The 22,887-nt window shown below is 37.2% G+C and overlaps 3 pseudogenes; all 3 read right to left on the bottom strand.

Annotated features, from left to right (window-relative positions):
* Nucleotides 1–1,662: 1,662 nt before the first annotated feature.
* Nucleotides 1,663–7,132, bottom strand: LOC147933419 (uncharacterized; annotated as a pseudogene).
* A 2,468-nt stretch (nucleotides 7,133–9,600) lies between these two features.
* Nucleotides 9,601–13,272, bottom strand: LOC104734009 (uncharacterized; annotated as a pseudogene).
* A 1,118-nt stretch (nucleotides 13,273–14,390) lies between these two features.
* LOC109128029 (uncharacterized) lies at nucleotides 14,391–21,985 on the bottom strand (annotated as a pseudogene).
* Nucleotides 21,986–22,887: the final 902 nt, after the last annotated feature.

Below are 22,887 nucleotides of genomic sequence, written 5' to 3'. Positions count from 1 at the left end.
GCCTTGTTATCTCCTTCACATCATCATCCGCAACACTTCCTTGATCTTGCTCACCTTGTTGTATGAGTTTCGGTATGACGTTCTTTGCTGGGAGGCCACATATGATTCTTTTAGCTTCCATTAAAATCGTTTCTACATTGATAAAAATGATCCCATAGTTTTGGTTTCTTTTTTGTATCAACAATCAAAAGAAAGCAATTAATTTCAATCAAAATTTACATACTTTTACAATCGATTGAACAAAGGAGAATATCCAAAACCTGAAAACGATAGGAGAAGATCTATTACAATCAATTGAACAAAGGAGGAAAATAAAGAGAAACCTGGTACAATCGATTACAATCAATACAAAGAGGGAAACGAAAAGATTTCTAGATCTAAAAACTGAAAACGAGAAGAGAAGAAAAGGGAAATGAGAAGATCGTTAGATTTGGGACCGTAAAACCTTTTTTTGATTCGGAAAAAATGAGGAACACAAAAGCTCTAAACCTTTTAGATCTGGCAGAGAATTGTCGAAGATTGAAAACCAGAAGTTGCGACTGAGTTTAATTGTTGATTATATAGACAATAAAAAGTTATCGAGATGTACAAAAGTAAGAAAGAAAGGGTTAAGTAAGAGTTGATTGATGACCGTTAGATTGCATCTAATCGACGGTAGATATGAAGAATTTGGTGATCCACACCTTAGTGAATCAGCCAATGAAATAATTGTTTAAGTATTAACATGTTAATAGTATAATATTTTGTTATGTTTATTTGTATTAATTTTAAAATATGGTGAAAAAATAAATTAAATTAATTTGTTAAGTTCTACATTGTCAAATTCATGTTTTACTATACTTTAAAATTTATTTGGTAAGTTCTACATTGTCAAATTCATGTTTTATATACTAGTGGACTTTCAACAAAGAGATACAAATTTAGGGTATAGAGTATAGGGTTTAGAGTTCAGTATATGAATGGTTAATGGTGTAAAATTGAAATACAAATTTAAATTTCATATTTTAGACAAAATATAATATTAAACTTTAAATTAAAATTTTATACATTAGAGATTGACCACATGTAGTGTTTAGAGTATATGGTTTAGGGGTTAGATAGTATAAGAATGGTGAATGGTGTAAAAAAATAGAAGTTTCATATTTTTTACTTTATAAAATTTTAAAATTTTAAAAATAGAAGTTTTATATGTTAGATTTGATAAAATTATAAAATTGCCAAATAATTTTTTTAAATAGGGTTTAGGGTTTAGTTTACGGTATTTTCACAATCAATATATGATTATCTTATTTTCTAAATTTTCTCCAAACTATTAGGAATATTTGTATATTGAATTTTTTCTTTGTCCGATCTTCAAACTATATGTCCTATAAAGTTGTTTTTTTTATTGTGTATATTCTTAAGTAGGTGTGAAACATTATATATAGAAAGATCCAATAATTAAATTGTTCCAACCGAGTAGATTAATATCTGAAAACTTACATAGTCTGATTTATTAAAACCTTAGAATTCAAAATAAACAAACATCATGGAAAAACAAGTCAACGAACAAACAAAAAAACCAAGGACATGTCTAAAACTTAGAAAAAAGTTCTACCATCTATAACATCAGCTGTTGTCATTCCTGAAAAAACAGAATAAGTTAGCCAACATCAGCTGTTGTCATTCCTGAAAAAACAGAATAAGTTAGCCATCAGTTGTTGTCAACATGTTTTGCACACATGTAAAATTAAAGTATATACTAACCAATATTATTTTATCTTCTAGCCATGCAATAGAAGTTCCAAGTGCATCTTCCATATACTCGATTTCAGAAGATTGCCTCCAAACTGCAGCATCTTTAACAATCACAACATCGACCCATGCTCGACGAACATTAGGCACCAAAGGAACGTGATGTACAACTTGCTCAGGATTGTTAGACGACCACCGTCCTTCAGCAACATCAAACTTCTTCCCGGATATATCCATCAACTTGCATTTTGAATTTGCTTTGAATACGAGACGCTTCAAGAACAACCAGCCAAAAAATAAAGGCATAACTCAACATGACCAACCACAACCAATCATGCAAATTTTATCCACATCCCAATAAATTATATGTAAGTTATTAAAAATAAGTACTTGTGATTTGCGACGAGGAGATGACTCTATCAGAGTAGGTTTAGATTTGGCTGAAGGTTTCTTCAAAGGAGCTTTTGGAGTTACTGGAGATTTGTCATTCTGGGAAGTTGGACTTGCTGAGTTACTCAAAGATACTTGAATAAGAGGAGATTTAGATCTTTCAGGAGACTTCTCATTAGATGGAGATGGTTGACAAACAGGGGATTCATGAGTTGTCTCCAACACAACTCTATTTGCAGGCCATGCTATAAAACAGTTCAAAGAATCCTGCAAAGTTCTCATGTCCACTGTAGGCCTCCATAGATATGCCTTTGGGTTAACTACCGCATCGACATACACTTTGATTGCATTTGGACCCAGAGGAAGTCCATTTACCAATGCTTTAGGTTCTCGAGACTGCCATCTGCCTTCAGCGATCACTTCATCATTCCTAGCATAATCCATGAGTTTGCATCTGTTTTTTGAACTAGTGATAGGACTCTGCGGATCAGAAAAACGTGCAAAACTGATGGAAGGATTATTTAACGAAGTATAATCTATATACAACAAACAGTCAATAAAACACACTTAACCTTAGGTGCAATGTCTTCTGTAATGGCACCTTCAGCTGGAACAATACATAAATCGGCATCCCATGCAATCATTTCTCCAACTACATCCACAATAGTAGACATGTCAGGCACATGTCTCCATAGAAATGCGTCTAGCTTTATAGCTGATTCAATTAAAACCTTCACGGCATGAGGTCATAAAGGAATCCCATGCACTAATTCATCAGCATCATAAGAAACAACATGATCCTCAGCAACATTCTCATCAGACGAAGTCCAGTCAACCAAATAACACTTAGGAAGTGATTTGGTATTTACACTCTTATGAACAGAGTTTTCACCGACATCAGCCTCTTGTCTCTGCAATTTTAGAAACATATCATTCAATTAATATAAGTACCTAAGTATTACTATCACTAATATGTATAAAGTAGACTAACCTGGATATGAAGTTTTTCAATTATTTGCTCTAAGTCGTGAATATTATTCTCCATTTGAATATGATTTTCTTCCATGGCAGCCATCGAGTTGCTGTTGACTTGGAAACAAGCCAGTTTGGTTAAGCTTATACCTCTACCAATTGTCCGTAGTCTTCCTGGATTATCAAGTCCCAAAATCTGTGTAAGCATATCTTCCTTTGGATTTGTTGTAGCTGAATCCTGAACACCATCACTGTCTATCTCTGATGCCTTTCTCTGCAAACAAATACCAAATTAATATACAGCACCCACTTCATTAATTCCAATTTATAAAGTAATCGAAAAGGAAGAAACATAACATACAATCTTTTCAGCCGCATCGATGTTAACAGGAGTACCATCTTTCTTTGTCCGTGACTTCACCCACACTTTTAGCCTTGTCACCTTAGATGGTTCTGAGCTACTCTTGACCAATTCTTCTCTCAATCTGACCATTCCTTTACGGCCACAAGTATGAGGTATCTGCTTCTGCCTTCTTCTCTTATATGAATCATTGACTACATTAAAAGCATTACTAGTCATATCTTTGACATATTTACGCCATTCAGCTGTAGACACATTATTCGGATGCAGACCCATCCTATATTTTAGGTTCTTAGCTCCTCTGACCTATCCGACATGGTGTGATTTAGAGGACCTCCACATACATCCCACCTGCTTAAACGCAACATTTTTTTTATATTCTTCATCAAGATCAAACCTTGCCTGCATACAAAATACACATGTGAGTCACCAACCTTTAGTAATTTAAACTTAGATACTGTTAAAAGTAAATTATATTACCTGAATGGATTTCCACAAACCACTTTTGATATCTTCACCAACCTTTTTCCAACTCTCAATTGTGATAGGAACATGTTCCCGTACTAATGTACCTAGATATGATGACAAAGATACTGACCCTCGACCACAAGGTTCTCTCATGATAGTAAATTCAATGTGATGTCGTTCATTTGGGTCCTTGGCGATGTGTTTCATCCTAGTTGGTCCTCATTTCTTCTTACGCTTTGGTTCCGTCACATTTTCAGCATCATCCAGAGTATCCTCTTCATTGTTAGCAGCAGCAGAAGTCGGAGTATCCTCTTTATTGTCAGCAATAACAGCATCATCTAATGGTTTTTCACCTGAACCATTCACTACATTTCCTTCAAGATTATTGTCCTCGTCTCTTATCTCAGCCTCCAAATCGTTTAGTTCTTCCACAGGCTGTTGTTGAACAAGGTCCTCTCCTAACTCAGTGAAACAACCCTCTTTTTTTTTTAATAATAATAAATACAATATATAATTAACCATCCCATACTACTTAATTAACCCACAATACAACAATAAACCATCAACAACCAATATGCACAGCGGAAACATACCAATAATACAAAACTAATACATCATCAATACAATAACACTCCTAAACATTCTATCCAACAACCTAGCACAACTCTATCCAAGGTTCCAACATAAACAATATAGCCAACAACACAAAAACGAGACCCTAGATCATCCTCCTCCTCATCACCATGATTCCACGTCACATACCTTCACACCACAAACAACAATCGAGATGCGTAAGTATTATCACAAATACTTAGTGAGACAATCCTCCCATCTACTAGGCTATACACAAGAGCAACTGAGGTTCCAATGTTTAATAATTAACAAACAAACACCACAAACCAGGAAAAAAATCACGAATCAGGCAAGTTGGTGTCGACCGACACCAGAGTGGTGTCGATCGACACTGGTCCAAACATGGTGTCGACCGACACCTAACTGGTGTCGATCGACACTCCCTTCGCAGCCGCGAACTGTACGAATCTGAACGACGAAGCTACGTTTCAATCCGCCTCTAATTTGTCCCAAACTCTCCCAAAAGCCTCAGGAACCTATAATAACCACAACACAACCACCACAAGCAAGAACAACACCACCAAACACAACAAATCAAGAAAACAAAGGATTCTCAGGCTTAGATAAGCCATGGTCATGCACTAACCTCTTTTGCAGGAAGATTCTGACTCAACAACGACGAATCCAACCCTTAGAAGCCTTCTCCTTTGTTCCTAGCACAAGATCTCCACTCCACAGGAACTGATATCACCAAAACAGCTTAGAACAAGCCAAAATCTCTCAAGAACACAAACTCTCTCTTTTCTTTTGCAAACGGCGACCAAAACACTCTAATCCACGACCCTAGGTCGACTTTTCCCTTATATACGTCGGTTAGGATCTTCAATTGAATCAAACCAAACCAAAACAGCAATTCAAACAAACCTGGTTGAACCAAAAAATGATGGTGTCGATTGACACTCTCCTTGGTGTCGATCGACACCCCTTCCCAATAGCCAGAAATCTATTCGCGGGTGTTACAATTCTCCCCCTCTAACAAAAGATTCGTCCTCGAATCTGTAACACACCACCACCAGACCGCAAAACTCATCCGACCACCACCGCAATGGTTCGCACCATCCAACCATCTGGTCTGCCGCAACCATGACACCACTGGTCCACACAATCCTGACCCCACCAGTCAACAAAGTCCTGACCCCACCGGTCAATCCAAACCATACTGTCCCAATCATCACCACTCTGGTCCCCCCGACCAGCATACACCTGACCCTCCCGGTCAACACACAGAAACCCCGAGATTGAAATCCCATCAACCCCGAGATCACATCCGATCTCAACCGGAAACCTGAGATTGAACCCCCATCAATCTCCCAAACCGCATCCGGTCACAATAGAAAATCTGAGATTGAACCCCCATCAATCTCCTTAATCCACATTTTGATACAATGCTTATTCCCACGTCATTGACACTTTTGCCACCAACTCATCTGCTCTTATGTCGCAACCTTCAAGCCCTACCGATCACACTCTTAGACCCCCCGTCTTCGAGCCATACCGTCTCACCCTCAGGTCGTCACCCTCAAGATCTCGGTACCAGGAGAACCCCCATCTCTTCTGCCACCCTCAGGACCGCAGTCCCTCGAGCTATCGGTATCTAGGGAACCCCCCGTTCCCTCAGGAGAACTCCCATCTCCTCATGAGTTGTTTAGGACCCCCCGTCCCTATAGCAAACAGTCATAATGTCTATAAGCATTTCTCCAACCGGGACCACCCCCCGTGAACCACGTAGAACATCTCAATGTCCTACCAACACCATATTCTCTCCCAGAATATCACCACTACCATGGCCACCCCAAGCCTCACTCCTATCATCTCAACCACTTCGGTGTTTTCAAACACCCTTTCCAAAAATAGACAATTTCTAACTATTCATAAAACTTTCTATTTTTAGAAACTTTCTATTTTTAGAAACTTTCTATTTATGGTAACTTTCTATTTATGGCAACTTTCCATTTATAGAAATCACGAGCGATTTTCTTTTCCAGAAGATCCACAAATCACAAAACCAAAGAACTCCAATTTTTATTAAAACCTTAAATGCAATAAACGTTTACAACTCCAAACAAAAATACATATTTGAAATAAAAAGAAACAGAATTCAAACTAAACTCCGGGTTGAGCACCCGGTCCTCCCTTCGGTTGTGCCGCACCCCCCATCATCTACCTCAACTTAGGACAGAAAGGCCTGATGTGCCCCTCCTCTCCACAATGGTAACACGATCGACGATATTCTTGTGGATCACCTTTCTTGGGGAAGTCTGCCAACATGTGGCTCTTGCTTCCACATTGGAAGCACCCTCGCCCACCTTGCTGCATACCTGACGTGTCTTCCCGCTTCCTCTTATGCCTTTGCTCCGACTTGTTACCCTTGCTTGGATTGTTCTGCTCCAAAGTCTCCTCTGTCTGAACCGCTAGACTGACCACCACTACCTGTGACCTCAAGTCATCTTCTATCTCTGCTGCAGTCTCCGCCAGCTCCGCCCTTGTAGCATAACTCCTCCCTCTGCAGTTGACCCTCAAGTCCTCACGAAGCGCCCTCATGAACCTCCTGATCTGAGCCACCTCGGGCTCCATCGCCCGACCCCCATAAGCCAGAAGTCGACTGAACTCTAAGTCCAGCTCCCACACTGACCGAGTCCCCTGAGATAGCTGAAGAAACTGCACCTCCAATCAGTCTAATGCCTCTCTCAGAAAGTACTTGCGGTTGAACTCCTCCACAAAGTCAGCCCAAGTCATCTCCCGCTGCACACTCCTAGCAGCCACTAATCTCCACCATACCTGAGCATCACCAACCAAATTGTGGACCCCTATGTCCACCCAAAACTTCTCAGGACATCTCAGAGTCTGGAAGTTATGTTCCACACTCATCCTCCACGCATCTGCAGCGGTAGGATCCGTACCACCCAAAAACCGCGCAGTATCAAGTTTATGCATCTCCTTCAGCTATCACATCGGTACCACCCAAAAACCGTACAAATAACAAGCATGAGCTCTCACATCCGCAGCAAGTGGCTGCTGCTCCTCTGCCACCACTGGTGGCACTACCTGAGCCTGAGCCGGACCCACCCCTGGTATCTGCTCCAACAGCTGTGTCAACAAGCTCGCCAGGTCCACACCTCCCACAGGGGCTCCACCTGCTGGGATTCCCACACCCGAAACCCTAGCACCACCGGCCACTCGAGCACCGACACCGCCCGCACTGACCCCCTCAGCGCCTACGGTCCTATCAGTACCACCACCGGCCACACTCATGGACTCCTCCTGGAAGTCCTGCGACTCGCCGACACCCTCAGCTGTCACACTCTGCTCAACAGACTCACTCACTGCTGGGACTCTGACCCTACCACGACCACGACCGCGTCCCCGACCACGTCCGCGTCCATGACCAGCATCAGCTCCACCCTTAACCATCTGCACTACCCAAAACAGAAAGCTAAGTACATAATTCAAAACCGCACACAAACACACATCTTACCGTGGAATCTCATTGAAGGCTCGAAGAGGATGGTACTAGGAGTCCATACCACAAACAAATTGACTAACTACTCATAATCAATTTCCATTTCATAACAATATGTATCAAGCAACAGGAAAATAATTCACCAAATTAAATTCCTAACTGCTCTGACCATCCACTTAACTATCCTAGAACCGTAAAGGCTCTGATACCAAATTGAAACAACCCTCTTTTTTTTTTTTTTAATAATAAATACAATATATAATTAACCATCCCATACTACTTAATTAACCCACAATACAACAATAAACCATCAACAACCAATATGCACAGCGGAAACATACCAATAATACAAAACTAATACATCATCAATACAATAACACTCCTAAACATTCTATCCAACAACCTAGCACAACTCTATCCAAGGTTCCAACATAAACAATTCAGCCAACAACACACAAACGATACCCTAGATCATCCTCCTCCTCATCGCCATGATTCCACGTCACATACCTGCACACCACAAACAACAATCGAGATGCATAAGTATTATCACAAATACTTAGTGAGGCAATCCTCCCATCTACTAGGCTATACACACAAGCAACTGAGATTCCAATGTTTAACAAATAACAAACAAACACCACAAACCAGGAAAAAAATCACGAATCAGGCAAGTTGGTGTCGACCGACACCAGAGTTGTGTCGATCGACACAGGTCCAAACATGGTGTCGACCGACACCTAACTGCACGAATCCAAACGACGAACCTCCGTTTCTATCCGCCTCCAATCTATCCCAAACTCTCCCAAAAGCCTCAGGAACCTATAATAACCACAACATAACCACCACAAGCAAGAACAACACCACCAATCACAACAAATCAAGCAAACAAAGGATTCTCAGGCTTAGATAAGCCATGGTCATGCACTCACCTCTTTTGCAGGAAGATTCTAACTCAACAACGACGAATCCAACCCTTAGAAGCCTTCTCCTTTGTTCCTAGCACAAGATCTCCACTCCACAGGAACAGATCTCACCAAAACAGCTTAGAACAAGCCAAAATCTCTCAAGAACACAAACTCTCTCTTTTCTCTCTTTTCTTCTGCAAACAGCGACCAAAACACTCTAATCCACGACCCTAGGTCGACTTTTCTCTTATATACGTTGGTTAGGAACTTCAATTGAATCAAACCAAACCAAAACGACAATTCAAACAAACCTGGTCGAACCAAAAAATGATGGTGTCGATCGACACCCCTTCCCAATAACCAGAAATCGGTTCGCGGGTGTTACACTCAGCATCGACTTCATTAACTTCATTCTCCAAAGCTTGATCAGTACTTTCAATCTGCTTGGCTACCAATTCCTGAGTTTTCAACTGTTTTTCTCCTACATCGTTAACCTTCTTCGTTTTTTGTGTTCGCTTTTTTTGATTATGGACCATCTTAGTTCACCTGAAACCAAAAAATTTTATCGAGATTCAGCAAAACAGAGACTTGTTCAGCAAAGCATATAATTATTCAGCAAAACAAAGATCATAACCAATCATATATTCAAAAAAACAATCAATAACCCGATTGTTTCACACATAAATCCGTTCACAGTCAGATCGGGCATTCCTAGCTTCATCAACCAAGTCATCTGCATCCATGTTGACTGATACTGGCAATGGCCCAACGTTTGCGTTTCCAGATTCAGCATCTTCTACACTATATCTTCTTGTAGAACCTCTTATAGCTACATACCAACTCGATGATTCATCTACCCTTGAATAAAACACTTGCTTTCCTTGAGATGCTAGTATGTATGGATCTTTTGCGAACGAAACTTGACTTTGGTTAAGATTGACAAGGGTGAAGCCATCTTCTTCCTTTACTCCATTACCTATTTTTGCCCATTGACACCAGAATATAGGAATGTAGAAGACATTGTAATCAAGCAGTATAATATCCACCACTCTGCCATAATAGGACACAACATCAACCATTGGAGAATTGTCTTTTGCACTAGCTCTACACATTGTTGTGGCCTCATGTAATACATCACTGTTCTGAGTTTGCCTATCAACTAAAATTGTATGAAACTGATTGCCAATGACTATGTAACCCGTGTACGATCTTGCGCAATGACGAGGACCATATGCTAACCATTTAAGTATATCTTCATGATGATCAGAATTGATAGGTATCTATTTCAAAAAATTATCAAGTGTCATTGACTGGAAATAATTATATGATATATAAAACCCAGAAAAATACAAAACATACATGTTCTTTTAACAGGAGGCAAATTTATGAGTATGTGTACTCCATAACGTTGCCAAATCACGTCTACATCTTTCACTAGAATCTTGTAGATGTTGTAGGTGCATGCTTAAAAAAAAAGAAGAAGCAAAGCTTCAATTACATGTAATTAAAACAAACTTAACCAAAGAGACTCTTGATAAAACAACGTACTCTACATAAGGATCAAGGAAGGCCATATTATGAATCACAGCAAGATGTGCTATGTTCCTCTCATTGTCAGTAAGAGGAAATGAAGTGGCTGCTGATATAGGACGACCCTCCAGTATAGAGCAATTCTCATAATCAGCATTTCTATCGAGTTCCTCATCAGCATTTATTGTCTTTTTCAAGAAATCACTATAGAATCGCATGCATTCCTCAGAGAGATATGCTTCAGCAATACAACCCTCTGGTCTTGCGGTGTTTCTAACAAAGTCTTTCATAACTTTCATGTACCTGGGGATGAAACACATGGAACTTATAAGTATAATAGATTATTATAAAGGAATCAAAGATACAAGTTACGAGATTGTACCTCTTAAATGGGTACATCCAACGAAAATGAACTGGTCCACATAACCGAGCTTCTCTGCCTAAGTGTATTGTCAAATGCACCATTATATCAAAGAAACTTGGAGGAAAGAACCTCTCAAACATGCAGATAGTTTCCACAATTTCATGCTCGATTACAGAAATTGTCTCTCTGTCAATAACTCGCTGACACAGGTGGTTGAAGAAAGCACATAAGCGTCCAATAGCTATCCTTACACCTTTAGGTAACAAACCTATAAATAAAGAACATGGGAGATTAAGAACATAACAGCAAATTGTTGAAATAATAAAGCTAAAATAACTCATGTTATACCTCTAATTGCAACCAGAAGAAGTTGTTGCATCAACACACGATAATCATGTGATTTAAGTCCTTTGACGGTACAAGCTTCCATCTTAATGCATCTTGAAATATTTGAACAGTAGCCATCTGGACCTCTGAAGTCAAATAGACGCTTACAGAATACTTTCTTCTCAGTTTTGGACAAAGACCAAGGAGCTGGAGGAAGATATGTTCTTTTTTCACGGACTTGGGGATGCAAATCCTTCCTAATACCAAGAAGTTGCAGATCGTTTCAAGCATTAACACCATCCTTTGATTTCTCACAATGCAACAGTGTAGCAACCAGACTAGCCGCAACATTTATCTCCACATGCATCACGTCTAAATTATGTCTGACCGACATTTCCTAGACAAATTCAATCCAGATAATAAAAAGAATGGTTAAGACTTTTATTTTTAACAATATATGGTATATAAAGTATGATCCAAACTAACATATAAATCATACCTTCCAATAAGGTAATTTAAATAAGATTGAGCGCTTCTTCCATCTGGATAGCTCCTCTTCATCTACCTCTTCTTCTTCTTCTTCTGATTCATCATCAGTATCAGACGGAGAGTCAACACAATCTTTCATCTTCCTCTTTCTTCCAGTTACTCTTACATTTCCAAAATCATTCTTGTAGTTTTTGAATATTTGATATATGTTATGACCAGTCAGAATCCTACTTCTTCTTCCACGCTCAGATTTACCATCAAACCATGCTTTCTTTCCTCTATAAACATGTCTGGGTGGCAAAGACTTCCGATGAGACATGTATACGTGCTTTCTGCAATTACTCAACCACAAACTGTCTGTGTGTTTCCCGCAGACAGGACAACCAATTTTACCTTTTACTTTACAGCCTGCTAGATTTCCATATGCCAGAAAATCCTGTATGGTCCAGAGAAGCATTGCCCTTAACGTGAATGTAGTGTTACTGAATGCATCATACGTTAACTCTCCCTTCTCCCACAGATGGTTGAGATCCTCTATCAGGGGTTCTAAATACACATCTATATTGTTTCCAGGTTGAGTGGGACCAGGTATCAACAATGTAAACATTATGTTCTCCTCCTTCATACACTTGTCAGGTGGCATGCTGTAATTCACTAGCAAAACAGGCCATGCACTATAGTTAACATTCTTCATGTGGAAAGGATTAAACCCATTTGTGGAGAGTCCAAGCCTAATATTCATTTCTTCTGCAGCAAATGACTGGTACTTCTCATTCATTTGATCCCACGTCACAGAATCCACGGGATGACGCATTTTTCCATCGGTGCTCTTATTAGTGAAATGCCATCGTATGTCTTTTGCCATTTCCTCTGACCTGAACATTCTCTTGAGACGTAGAATGATCGGAAAGTACCTAAGTACTTTCTGTGGAATACCTTTCTTCACCTCACCAGTTCTTGTGTTAATCTTCCATTGTGAAGAATTGCATTTAGGACAATTGTCCAGCTCCGGCAACTGATGTCTAAATAAACAGCAGTCGTTTACACAAGCGTCTATCTTCTCATAACCCATATCAAAAGATTTCAGAAACTTCTACACCTTGTACAAGGAAATGTGCAAGACATTATCCTTGGGTAGCATCTGTGACAAAGTCTCAAGCTGAAGATCGAAGCTTCTGTCAGACCAACCACTCTGTGTCTTTAGCCTAAAAAGTGAAACAATCGCCGAGAGCTTGCTGTGGTTTGCATATCCTGGATATAATGGTGTTTATGCATCAGCTAGCTTCGCTAAAAACTCATCCTCTTCTTTTTCATCACCCTCAGCAACCTCACTTAAATCACCCTGACTAGCCAGCTCTTCTTCATCTATAAGTTCAGCAGCTTTGAACAACCCTAAAATCTCCTGGTTCCACTGACTTGTGTTCTTTCTACACTCAGTCCCTGATTTCACTTCTCCATGATGATACCAGTCCTCCCGCAACTTGTAACTCAAATCCATTCCCCTTGTTACTAGATGATCAACAACATCACCGGCTGAGTGACGATCTACGTTACGACAGTCAATGCACATGCAAATAATCATCGCATTCTCTCCTAAACCTGAAGTCACAGACCTCACAAAATCCCAAGCACCTCTCTCGTACGGTCGTACCCATGATCAACTCTGCAGTGAAGTAAGATGAAAGCAAAAAAAAAAAAATTCAATGATAAACTTTTAAATCTCTTTAACATAACCATAAAACCAATAAGTACATAACTAGAATGGTCTCACATACTTGTTAAGATGAACCCATATCTTTTCTACCATTATATATGCTTATCCAGCCGGAAAAGAAAACAAACCCATAAGAATAACTCAAACACCAAACAAGCACATTCACCACAATTTATAAAAACGAAATATCAAACATCCAAGTCATTCAACTCTAAAACCAATCAATCAAATATCCGTCTGAATGAGATGTGATTGTGACAACTAACCTCTGTGTTCTGATGCAAACAGGCGGAGATCGGCTAAGTTCGACACTACTGAGACAGAGACGGCAAAAGACGGAGATCGGCTTAGCTACTGAGACAGATGCGGCAACAGACAGAGATCGGCTAATCTACTGAGACAGAGACAGAGACGGAGAGATACGGAGATGGAGAGAGACGGAGGCGGAGAGAGACGGGGCGGAGAGAGACGGAGGCAGAGAGAGACTGAGGCGAAAAAAAACTGAAGCGGAGAGATTCAGAGATAGATGGAGACAGAGAGTGACGGAGAATCGAGTTTTCATCAATGTGAGTCCAGAATTCGAGAAATGGATATTGAAATTTCAGGATTGAGGTGTAAAAATTTGAGGTTTCAGACTGAGATCTGATGTAGTTGAAAAGTTTTACAAAGCTTTTTTTTTGTTTTTTTCTTGTTTGGTCAAAGTGTAATAAAGTGAGATATTGAGAATCGATATTTTTTTGGTAAGGGGGAAAACACGAAAATATTTTGCCTCCACAACCACTTTCCAGCTACAATAGTTATTTTTATGTTCCTGCTTAATGAAAAACATTGTCAGCGTTAATCTAATGCTAAGAAATACTTAACATCCAATTTTGGTACTTTTAGTAGCAGTTTGTAAATTCGTGCTACAACGAACTGCTACCAAAGCTCATATTTCTTGTAGTGTTATTTATGTATAAACATAAAAACATTCAACAAAAACAAACGATACAGAGTTTTCATTCATTTAAACATATTCCTTATCAATCTTGTAAACTATTCTATCTTAAAAGACATTTCCAAGAACAAATATAAAGAACAAAATCTTCCTCGGAAATCTTGAAAATGGAAGGGAGCTTGCATCGATCGTTACAAATATTGCAAAGTTGTCTACAAATAGAGGTGTTGGATACCACTTCTACATTCAAGCTTATTATCGAACCTGGCATAATATATGAGAAATCTCCCACGACACAGGAGATATGCAATACGATTCCACAATCGATGCATGTATAAAACCATTTCTCCGGTAAGAAAAGAGGATGATCGTCGTACTTATGCCTAATTACCTTTTGTGGTAAAATAGCACACTTATAATGCAAACTAAAGTCACACTCATCACAACTAAACACATCTCTAGTAGTCTGTTTCCCACATGCAGCGCAAGACTTAGACATATTTTTAGAGTAGTATAAGGGATGTGGATGGCTTTCATGCTCAAATGGTTCTGAAACTGAACCACATCTCACAACTAAACTATAACCAGAATTACGAGACTTGTACCTGAAACCGGTGAAATTTTGAAGACAAAGATGACACCTCTCATCTTTCCATTGAGTATTCATTTCTAGTGTGAATGGTTGGTTGTGGCACATATGTCGTTTCTTCTGAGGAAGGTAAGCACATTTATTGTGGAGAATGAAATCACATTGCTCGCAACTGTAGAACAGTTCTGAACAAATCTGGAAGATACAAGCTTGACAAAGTGTGCTTTCATTTAAAATCCTCCCATCCATGTTGACTCGTAAGTTATGATCATGACTAAAATGTTTTATGGTGTTTTCATTAATCACCACAAATGGAGTTTCCTCGAGCTCTTCGGGTGTCCCCTCTAGTTCGATCATATCCCATACATCTTTTCTTCTTGCACATCTTGAATGAACAACATAGTTAGAACATTTGGAACAAGAAAACCCTCCGTGGAATCCATCCACTTTTTTACGACAAACTCCGCATGTCCGGTTTCCATGTCCAAGACGACGGGTGTAAGAGATACGATGATCATGGCGATTGATGTTTATGACACGGGGTAAATCGATACTCTTGATGAATCATGAAACTGCATTGAAGACAAAAATAAGAGCTTCGGTCACCTTGAGTCCCACATGTTGGAATTTATACCGATTTATAACAATTTATAAACTAGTCATAAATTCAATTGCCAGGATTCATGTAAATATTGAATCAAAACTATGTCATAAGTTTATGAATATACCTGGATAGTTCGCAGCGGAAGATGAACTAAATTAAACTAAGGTTGTAAAGCACCCCAACTGTTGTGCCTCTACTGGAATCCACACGCAAACAAACTGGATCAAACAGGATGCTAGTACCGTAGAGATCAAATCTCGATCGTGACAAACACTTTTGTCTTAGGTTAGGTTTCGGCGAGAATCTTAGTGTTGCAATTAATCAAACGCAAAACGTCAATTATATATTGATCGACGTTAAGCTAACTCGTTTAGGTTTGCTAATGGGCCAAGCCCAATTCTCACTTACGTGCGTTTATAAACATACATATATATATCAAATATGACATATGTATTATATTAACATATTTTATAACTGCACAAATATAAATATATATATGTATATCTCATATAACATATATATATTATATCAAACCCAACATTACATTAATCCAGTCTGCTTAGGTGTGTGACCCTGTAGGATCGAATAATATTAGCAATGAGCTTCTAAAGTCATTGATCATAAGAGGCTTCTAGCAAAACATTATGATCATATAATATTATTCGACTTTCGAGCCTTGACTATACAAGAGTAAGTACAAAAGATTTCAGGATATTCCCAACAATCTCCCACTTGTACTGGAATCATCTATTCCGATAATCCTTTTGTCGCTATATCTCGATCTTAGCATAAGGCAAGAAACAATGTCATCCTTATTAAGCTAAATCATATTTATCGAACTCCGATTTATACTGATAAAACAAACGATTGACATTCACCTCGTTTGAGCACGGCCATGCATTTCTCAGTATCAAATCTTCGATAGGCCCAAAGATATTTATCTCCTGTTATATAGGAGGGACAAATCCCATCTTGTTCCATCCCTGTTCCTTACACAGTTCATAATATACCCAATCACTGTCTTTATAATCACCTGTTACGGCTGACGTTTGACAGGATCAAAGCAAACTAATCCATGTATAAGAAAACATGACAAACTCACGTCAAAGGACTATACTCTATAGTTGTGATGAGAAACTCTTATGACACTCATATAACATTCTTGTAGAGTTCTCACAGCGGGTCAGTCCAATACTGTGTTCTCCAACACATATTAATGTGATTGACTTTAATACTACATATCAATGACTCTATGAAACTTAGTCATCAGTCACCTCACATACTAGTCATTTATAGTTATTAATGTCCCATTTTAATAACCTTGACTAGGGACCTCAATAATTTATGTTATCTTTCTTTTATAGGGTTTCATGATCAAGTCACGTACTTGATGATCTATAATGATAAAATAAATTATTTTGGGATAATTATTTAATTATCCAATAACCAAATAATAATGAAACAAATTTCATTAATTGAAAATACATCAAATGTATGTAAACATGAACATCATAACATGACATAAAATTCTCCCACTAGAATTGATATCACATCTTTAGAAATCTAATGCCACATCAGGATGAGTACATAGCATATTAAACATGTGGAGTACCCTACTCCCACTGTTCAACTTAGAAAGAAATTCTCTCTAAAAAGACACATTTTTGAGCAACAAACTCTTTGTTCTCGGTGTGGTTGTAAAAAAATAACCTTTGGTCTCTTTAGGATATCAAAGGAAGTAGCACTTAACAGATTTTATCTATTTTATATGATTCATAATCAAATGAATTCAAAAGTCCATCACTATGAAGCTTTTGAATGTGTAAACGATAATGCCAAAGGAAATTAGGATTCAAGTCATTAGGCTTAAATCTTTTAATCCTAATGTTATAGATAGGCACACTTTGATTCAGAACATAAAGCCCATTCTCTAATGGATCACTACCATAAAATATCACTACGATCAAATGAACAACACTTGTCTTTAATCGAAAAATGAAATCTTTCCAAATCCAAAAAAGAAATAGAAATAATATTTCTGCTCACAGCAGATACATAGTAGTAATTATTAAGTTCTAAAACCATGCCAGAAGGTAAAAACAAATGAAATATTCCTACAGCTAATGTAGCAACTCTTGCTCCATTCCCAACACGTAGGTCCACTTGTCCTTTCTCCAAAGTTCTACTGTTGCTTAGGCCCTGCATATTAACATAAATATGAGTACCACAGCCGGTATCCAATACCCAAGAAGTAGAAATGGAAGTAGCAACTTTTACTTCTATAACATAGATACCTGGAGAAGAAGTCTTCTTCTTCTTCAGATCTTCCAAATATTTCGCACAGTTTCTCTTCCAATGCCCAGAGCCATTACAATAATTACATTTGTCATCACCAGAGGGACCAGCCTTGAACTTTGGAGATGGGTCAGACGCACTAGGATTCTCAATCCCGCTCATCTTACCCTTTCCTTTGTTCTTAATATGTTTCTTAAACTTTTTGCCCCCTTGCACCATGAGGACATGTGGAGTGTCCTTTCTGATGTTTGGTTCAGCAGTTTTGAGCATTCCATGCAGCTCAGTCAAAGTCTTTGTCAAACTATTCATATTGTAGTTCAAAATGAATTGATCATAACTTGACGGCAATGACTGCAAGATGATATCAGTAGCCAACTCTTGGCTGATAGGGGAATCCAGTTTAGCCAGGTTATCAATATAAGCCATCATCTTAATGACATGTGGACTAACTGGACTCTCTGATGGTAGCTTGCAACCAAGGAGAGTCTTAACAGTGTTATACCTCTCTGTTCGTGCTTGCTCCTGAAACATCCCTTTCAGGCCATTGATTATCTCAATCGGCGACTCCAAGTTCTCATATTGCTTTTGCAAGTCCGAGTTCATGGTAGCCAACATAAGACAACACACATCAATCCTATCACTGACATGCTTATCATAAGCATTTCTCTCTGCATGTGGATGATTTGCCTTAGGCTTCTCAAGCGGCAATTCCTTTTCAAGGACATATTCCTTTTTTTCTTGTTTGAGAACAATTCTCAAATTTCGATACCACTCAAGGAAATTTGATCCATTCAACTTTTCCGTCTCAAGGACGGATCGAAGTGAAACAGAACTGTGAGGGTTTGAAATCTCTGTATCAAAAGAATAGCAGATGTTAAAATGATGTTCATAAAATTTGAGAAATCTCAACAATTAAGAAAACTCATACTATACTCTAACCAAAATTTTCCTCAAAAGAGTATAGTGTTCCAAGATTCTTATTTCACTAAAATTCAAGTGAGCTTTGGCTCATCGCCTGAATAATTAGTTATTTGGGTAAGCAACATCCTTACTAATTATATCCAATATAACTCTTGGTTGTTAGATAACATCTTATGTCTTATCCAACATATGCCTCTAAGCCCAAAACCGTTTTGATAGCTTAGTCAAGTAAACCAATCTTTTAATCAAATGGTAACCATTACCATCTGTCTTACTCATGTAATCGTGGACACTCTACTTGGTAGACCTATCACACAATGACACGAGGCTTGACAGTTGACAAGATTGGGAAGACATCAAAAATACTTGATATTAATTGAGGAATTAATTTTATAACTCAATCTTATATTTAAATTTATATCTAATATAAATAAAATATAACTAATACATATCTTATATGTAGTTGATAGAATTATAAACAATCTAATTATTTTAATCAAATTAAAATTATTAATTATTTAGAAAATTAATCTTAATTAATTTAAATTTTATCTAAATTTTATATCTGATATAGAAAAATATATAAATGATATACAACTAATACATATCTAATATGTATAATTATTAATTTGTCAATCGTTCTTAATCACATTAAGATGATTTAATCAAACTAATTATTTTAATCAAATTAAGATTAGTGGAATTTTAATTTACCAAGTCTCTGTGTTCAGCGAACATACAAACCACTTGATAACGAATGATAAACAAAAACAGTTAAGTTTTGTTTAAGTTATACTATTAAATATTTTAATCATATTAAATTATTAATTATTTGAAAACTTAATCTTAATTAAATTTCAATATCTCTAATCAAATTAGAACATAAATTTTAATATTTAGAAACTACAGCTCCGATCAGTGTATTTTATAATGACTTTCATTATAAAATATGAATCCACTCAATCGGACATAAAGTTTCTATCATATATATATTATACGTATTCATCAATCAAACATAATATACATGCTACTCAAAGAAAACATGATGCTATAACAAAATATATCCAATATATTTTATTTAAGATTAACTATTTATATATATGTATCATCATATATGCATAACTATTATGCCTTACAAGAGATGTGATGAAACATATCATAAGTCTCTCATATTGATGATATAAAAACAAACAGACATGTATTGTCGGATACGTGTTGTTCTTTAACTATATTATATTCATAACTATTATGTGTTGTATAATAATACATGCAATGTAAACAACTTTACACAGGGCCGGCCCACCCCTAAAGCAGCTAAAGCATGTGCTTTAGGCCACATAATATATTCTAGTTATGTAGGCACGTTTACAATAATATTTCTTAGTTGAGTTGGTTGTGTTGTACGGGGAATAGTCTCTTGTCATGGGTTCGAAACTCCAAAAGGGCAGTTTTAGTAGTTTCTTTTATTTTTATAAAATATCACAAATAAAAATGCTTGAGGCCACAGCAGCTCTAGGGCCGGTCCTGACTTTACATCTCTAGCTACATGTATCGATTATTAATTTATGTTAATAATACATGCAACGTAAACAACTTTACATCTGTGCATGTATCGATTATTAATTCATCAAACATGATAATCAAATTTAACAAACAAAACAAAATTACTTTGCATATCAAATATGAACAGTAAATTAGGTTTAATTCAAAATTATACAAGTAGGTTCTGATACTACTGTTGGAATTTATACCGATTTATAACAATTTGTAAACTAGTCATAAATTCAATTGCCAGGATTCATGTAAATATTGAATCAAAACTATGTCATAAGATTATGAATATACCTGGATAGTTCGCAGCGGAAGATGAACTAAATTAAACTAAGGTTGTAAAGCACCCCAACTGTTGTGCCTCTACTGGTATCCACACGCACACAAACTGGATCAAACGGGATGCTAGTACCGTAGAGATCAAATCTCGATCCTGACAAACACTTTTGTCTTAGGTTAGGTTTCGGCGAGAATCTTAGTGTTGCAATTAATCAAACGCAAAACGTCAATTATATATTGATCGACGTTAACCTAACTCGTTTAGGTTTGCTAATGGGCCAAGCCCAATTCTCACTTACGTACGTTTATAAACATACATATATATATCAAATATGACATATGTATTATATTAACATATTTTATAACTGCACAAATATAAATATATATATGTATATCTCATATAACATATATATATTATATCAAACCCAACATTACATTAATCCAGTCTGCTTAGGTGTGTGACCCTGTAGGATCAAATAATATTAGCAATGAGCTTCTAAAATCATTGATCATAAGAGGCTTCTAGCAAAACATTATGATCATATAATATTATTCGACTTTCGAGCCTTGACTATACAAGCGTAAGTACAAAAGATTTCAGGACATTCCCAACACCACAAGCATTGCACTTGAAATCAATACGTCTTGGAATAAGATGAAGTTGATGTTCATGAGTTGTTGGACTTACAACACCAAGAGGTGGTGGGTTCTTCATGCACTCTCCGCATATGCTGAAGTTACAAACATCACAGTGGTGGTTGTGAAGTTGTCCATCAAACTCAAACCCGCATAGAAGACATTTCTTGTCGGTGTAATCTGGTGCTACATGTGTAAGGAACTTAAGTGGGTGTTGGGGGTGGGAAGTGTGGTTTGCTTCTGGGAAAAACTTTGCACATTCCTCATGGAAGATCACTTCACACTGATAACATTTATATGCTAATTTTGGACTAAACACTATCAAGTCGCACGTCTTGCACATTTTTTTGTCGTCTGTGAAACTGTCAAGCTTTGTTCCACTCAAAAGCTCAAGCGGATGCTCGTGCACACCGGAGTTATCAAGAGTAAGAAGCGGAGCTGGTCCATTGCCACAACGTAAATCTAACTTAAAATCTCAGATTGAACAGAAATAACCATTGCTAAACTTAGTTCCACACCGACTACAAGTAGATGATTCAAGACTTAGGCGAAGCTTGAGAGGATGGTTCGGATGAAAAGAATAGTTGATTACTGAAAGTGACTCACCACAATCTTTGTGAAAGGCAGATTCACACTCATTGCAACGGTAACCTCCGTATATGTAAAAGTTACCAAGCAAGCATGCGGTACACCAACTCAAATCAAAGCGAGTAACAGGCAATAAAGGATGTTCGTGAATTGGTACCTCTACATTTTTCATGGTGTGATTTGATTTCCCAAATCCAAATCAATAATCCCGAGCTCTCTGTTGTGATGGTTTAGACTTTAGAGTGGTGTACTTTTTTCATAAATTTTAAAAGTAGTACTCCATATAAATGGATTAGTTCTTCTTGCAATGGACTAACTAATATCATTAATTAATCAGTATTTCACGTCAATTAACGCCACGCCACGTGAAAGCTGTCGGCGAAGACTGGGAGAATGAAGAGCACTTTGGAATCCTATGGTCCTTCAGAAATATTAAAAATTTAAAAAAAGAAAAAGACACTAATAAAGTGACCTTAGTGCAGTGGCAGGAAGTAAATCCATTTGTAGAAGGTACCATCATACCCGGGATCAAGTCCCGGCTCCTACGAATGTAGGAATTTGGCTAATGGGCCGGCCAGTTGTGCCCCAAATGGTTGACAAAAAAAAAAAAAAAACACTAACAAAGAATAATTTGAATTTAACATGTGGTACACTATAAATAATTTATATATATTAATGTAATGATGTTAAATTTTTTACGATTTTTATAATTAAGTTTTTTTTTATTATTGAAATGTAATTAAGTATTAGAATCATATTTTTTTTTATTGTTTATCAGATATAATCTGGATTATATATGTAACTTAGTAATTTAGTATTGCGATTACACATTTATAATAAGAGGTGTCAAAGTAATTTTATCATACATTGGACAGACTAATGTCAATTCTAACACACCGCCGTATTCTAATCTGTGAGCTCTTAAACTATATAATAATAATAATCTGAATAAATGTCGATAACAGTTACGATTTTTAGTCATACCTTTTCGTAAAATAAACTTTTAATATTTATTTAAAAAATTATATAGTTGTGTTAGTTTAATATAGAGTTGTGTTTTTTACCATAAAAGAATTTATACGGTTGGATCTATTCATTGTTAAAAAAAATTATATGATTATGTCTGTTTATTGTAGA

The sequence above is a fragment of the Camelina sativa genome, chromosome 12 (genome assembly GCF_030686135.1).
Source record: "Camelina sativa cultivar CO46 ecotype springtype chromosome 12, ASM3068613v1".
Classification (NCBI taxonomy): Eukaryota; Viridiplantae; Streptophyta; class Magnoliopsida; order Brassicales; family Brassicaceae; genus Camelina; species Camelina sativa.
The sequence above is the reverse complement of the archived record's forward strand: the minus strand, read 5'-3'. Positions and strand labels throughout refer to the sequence as shown.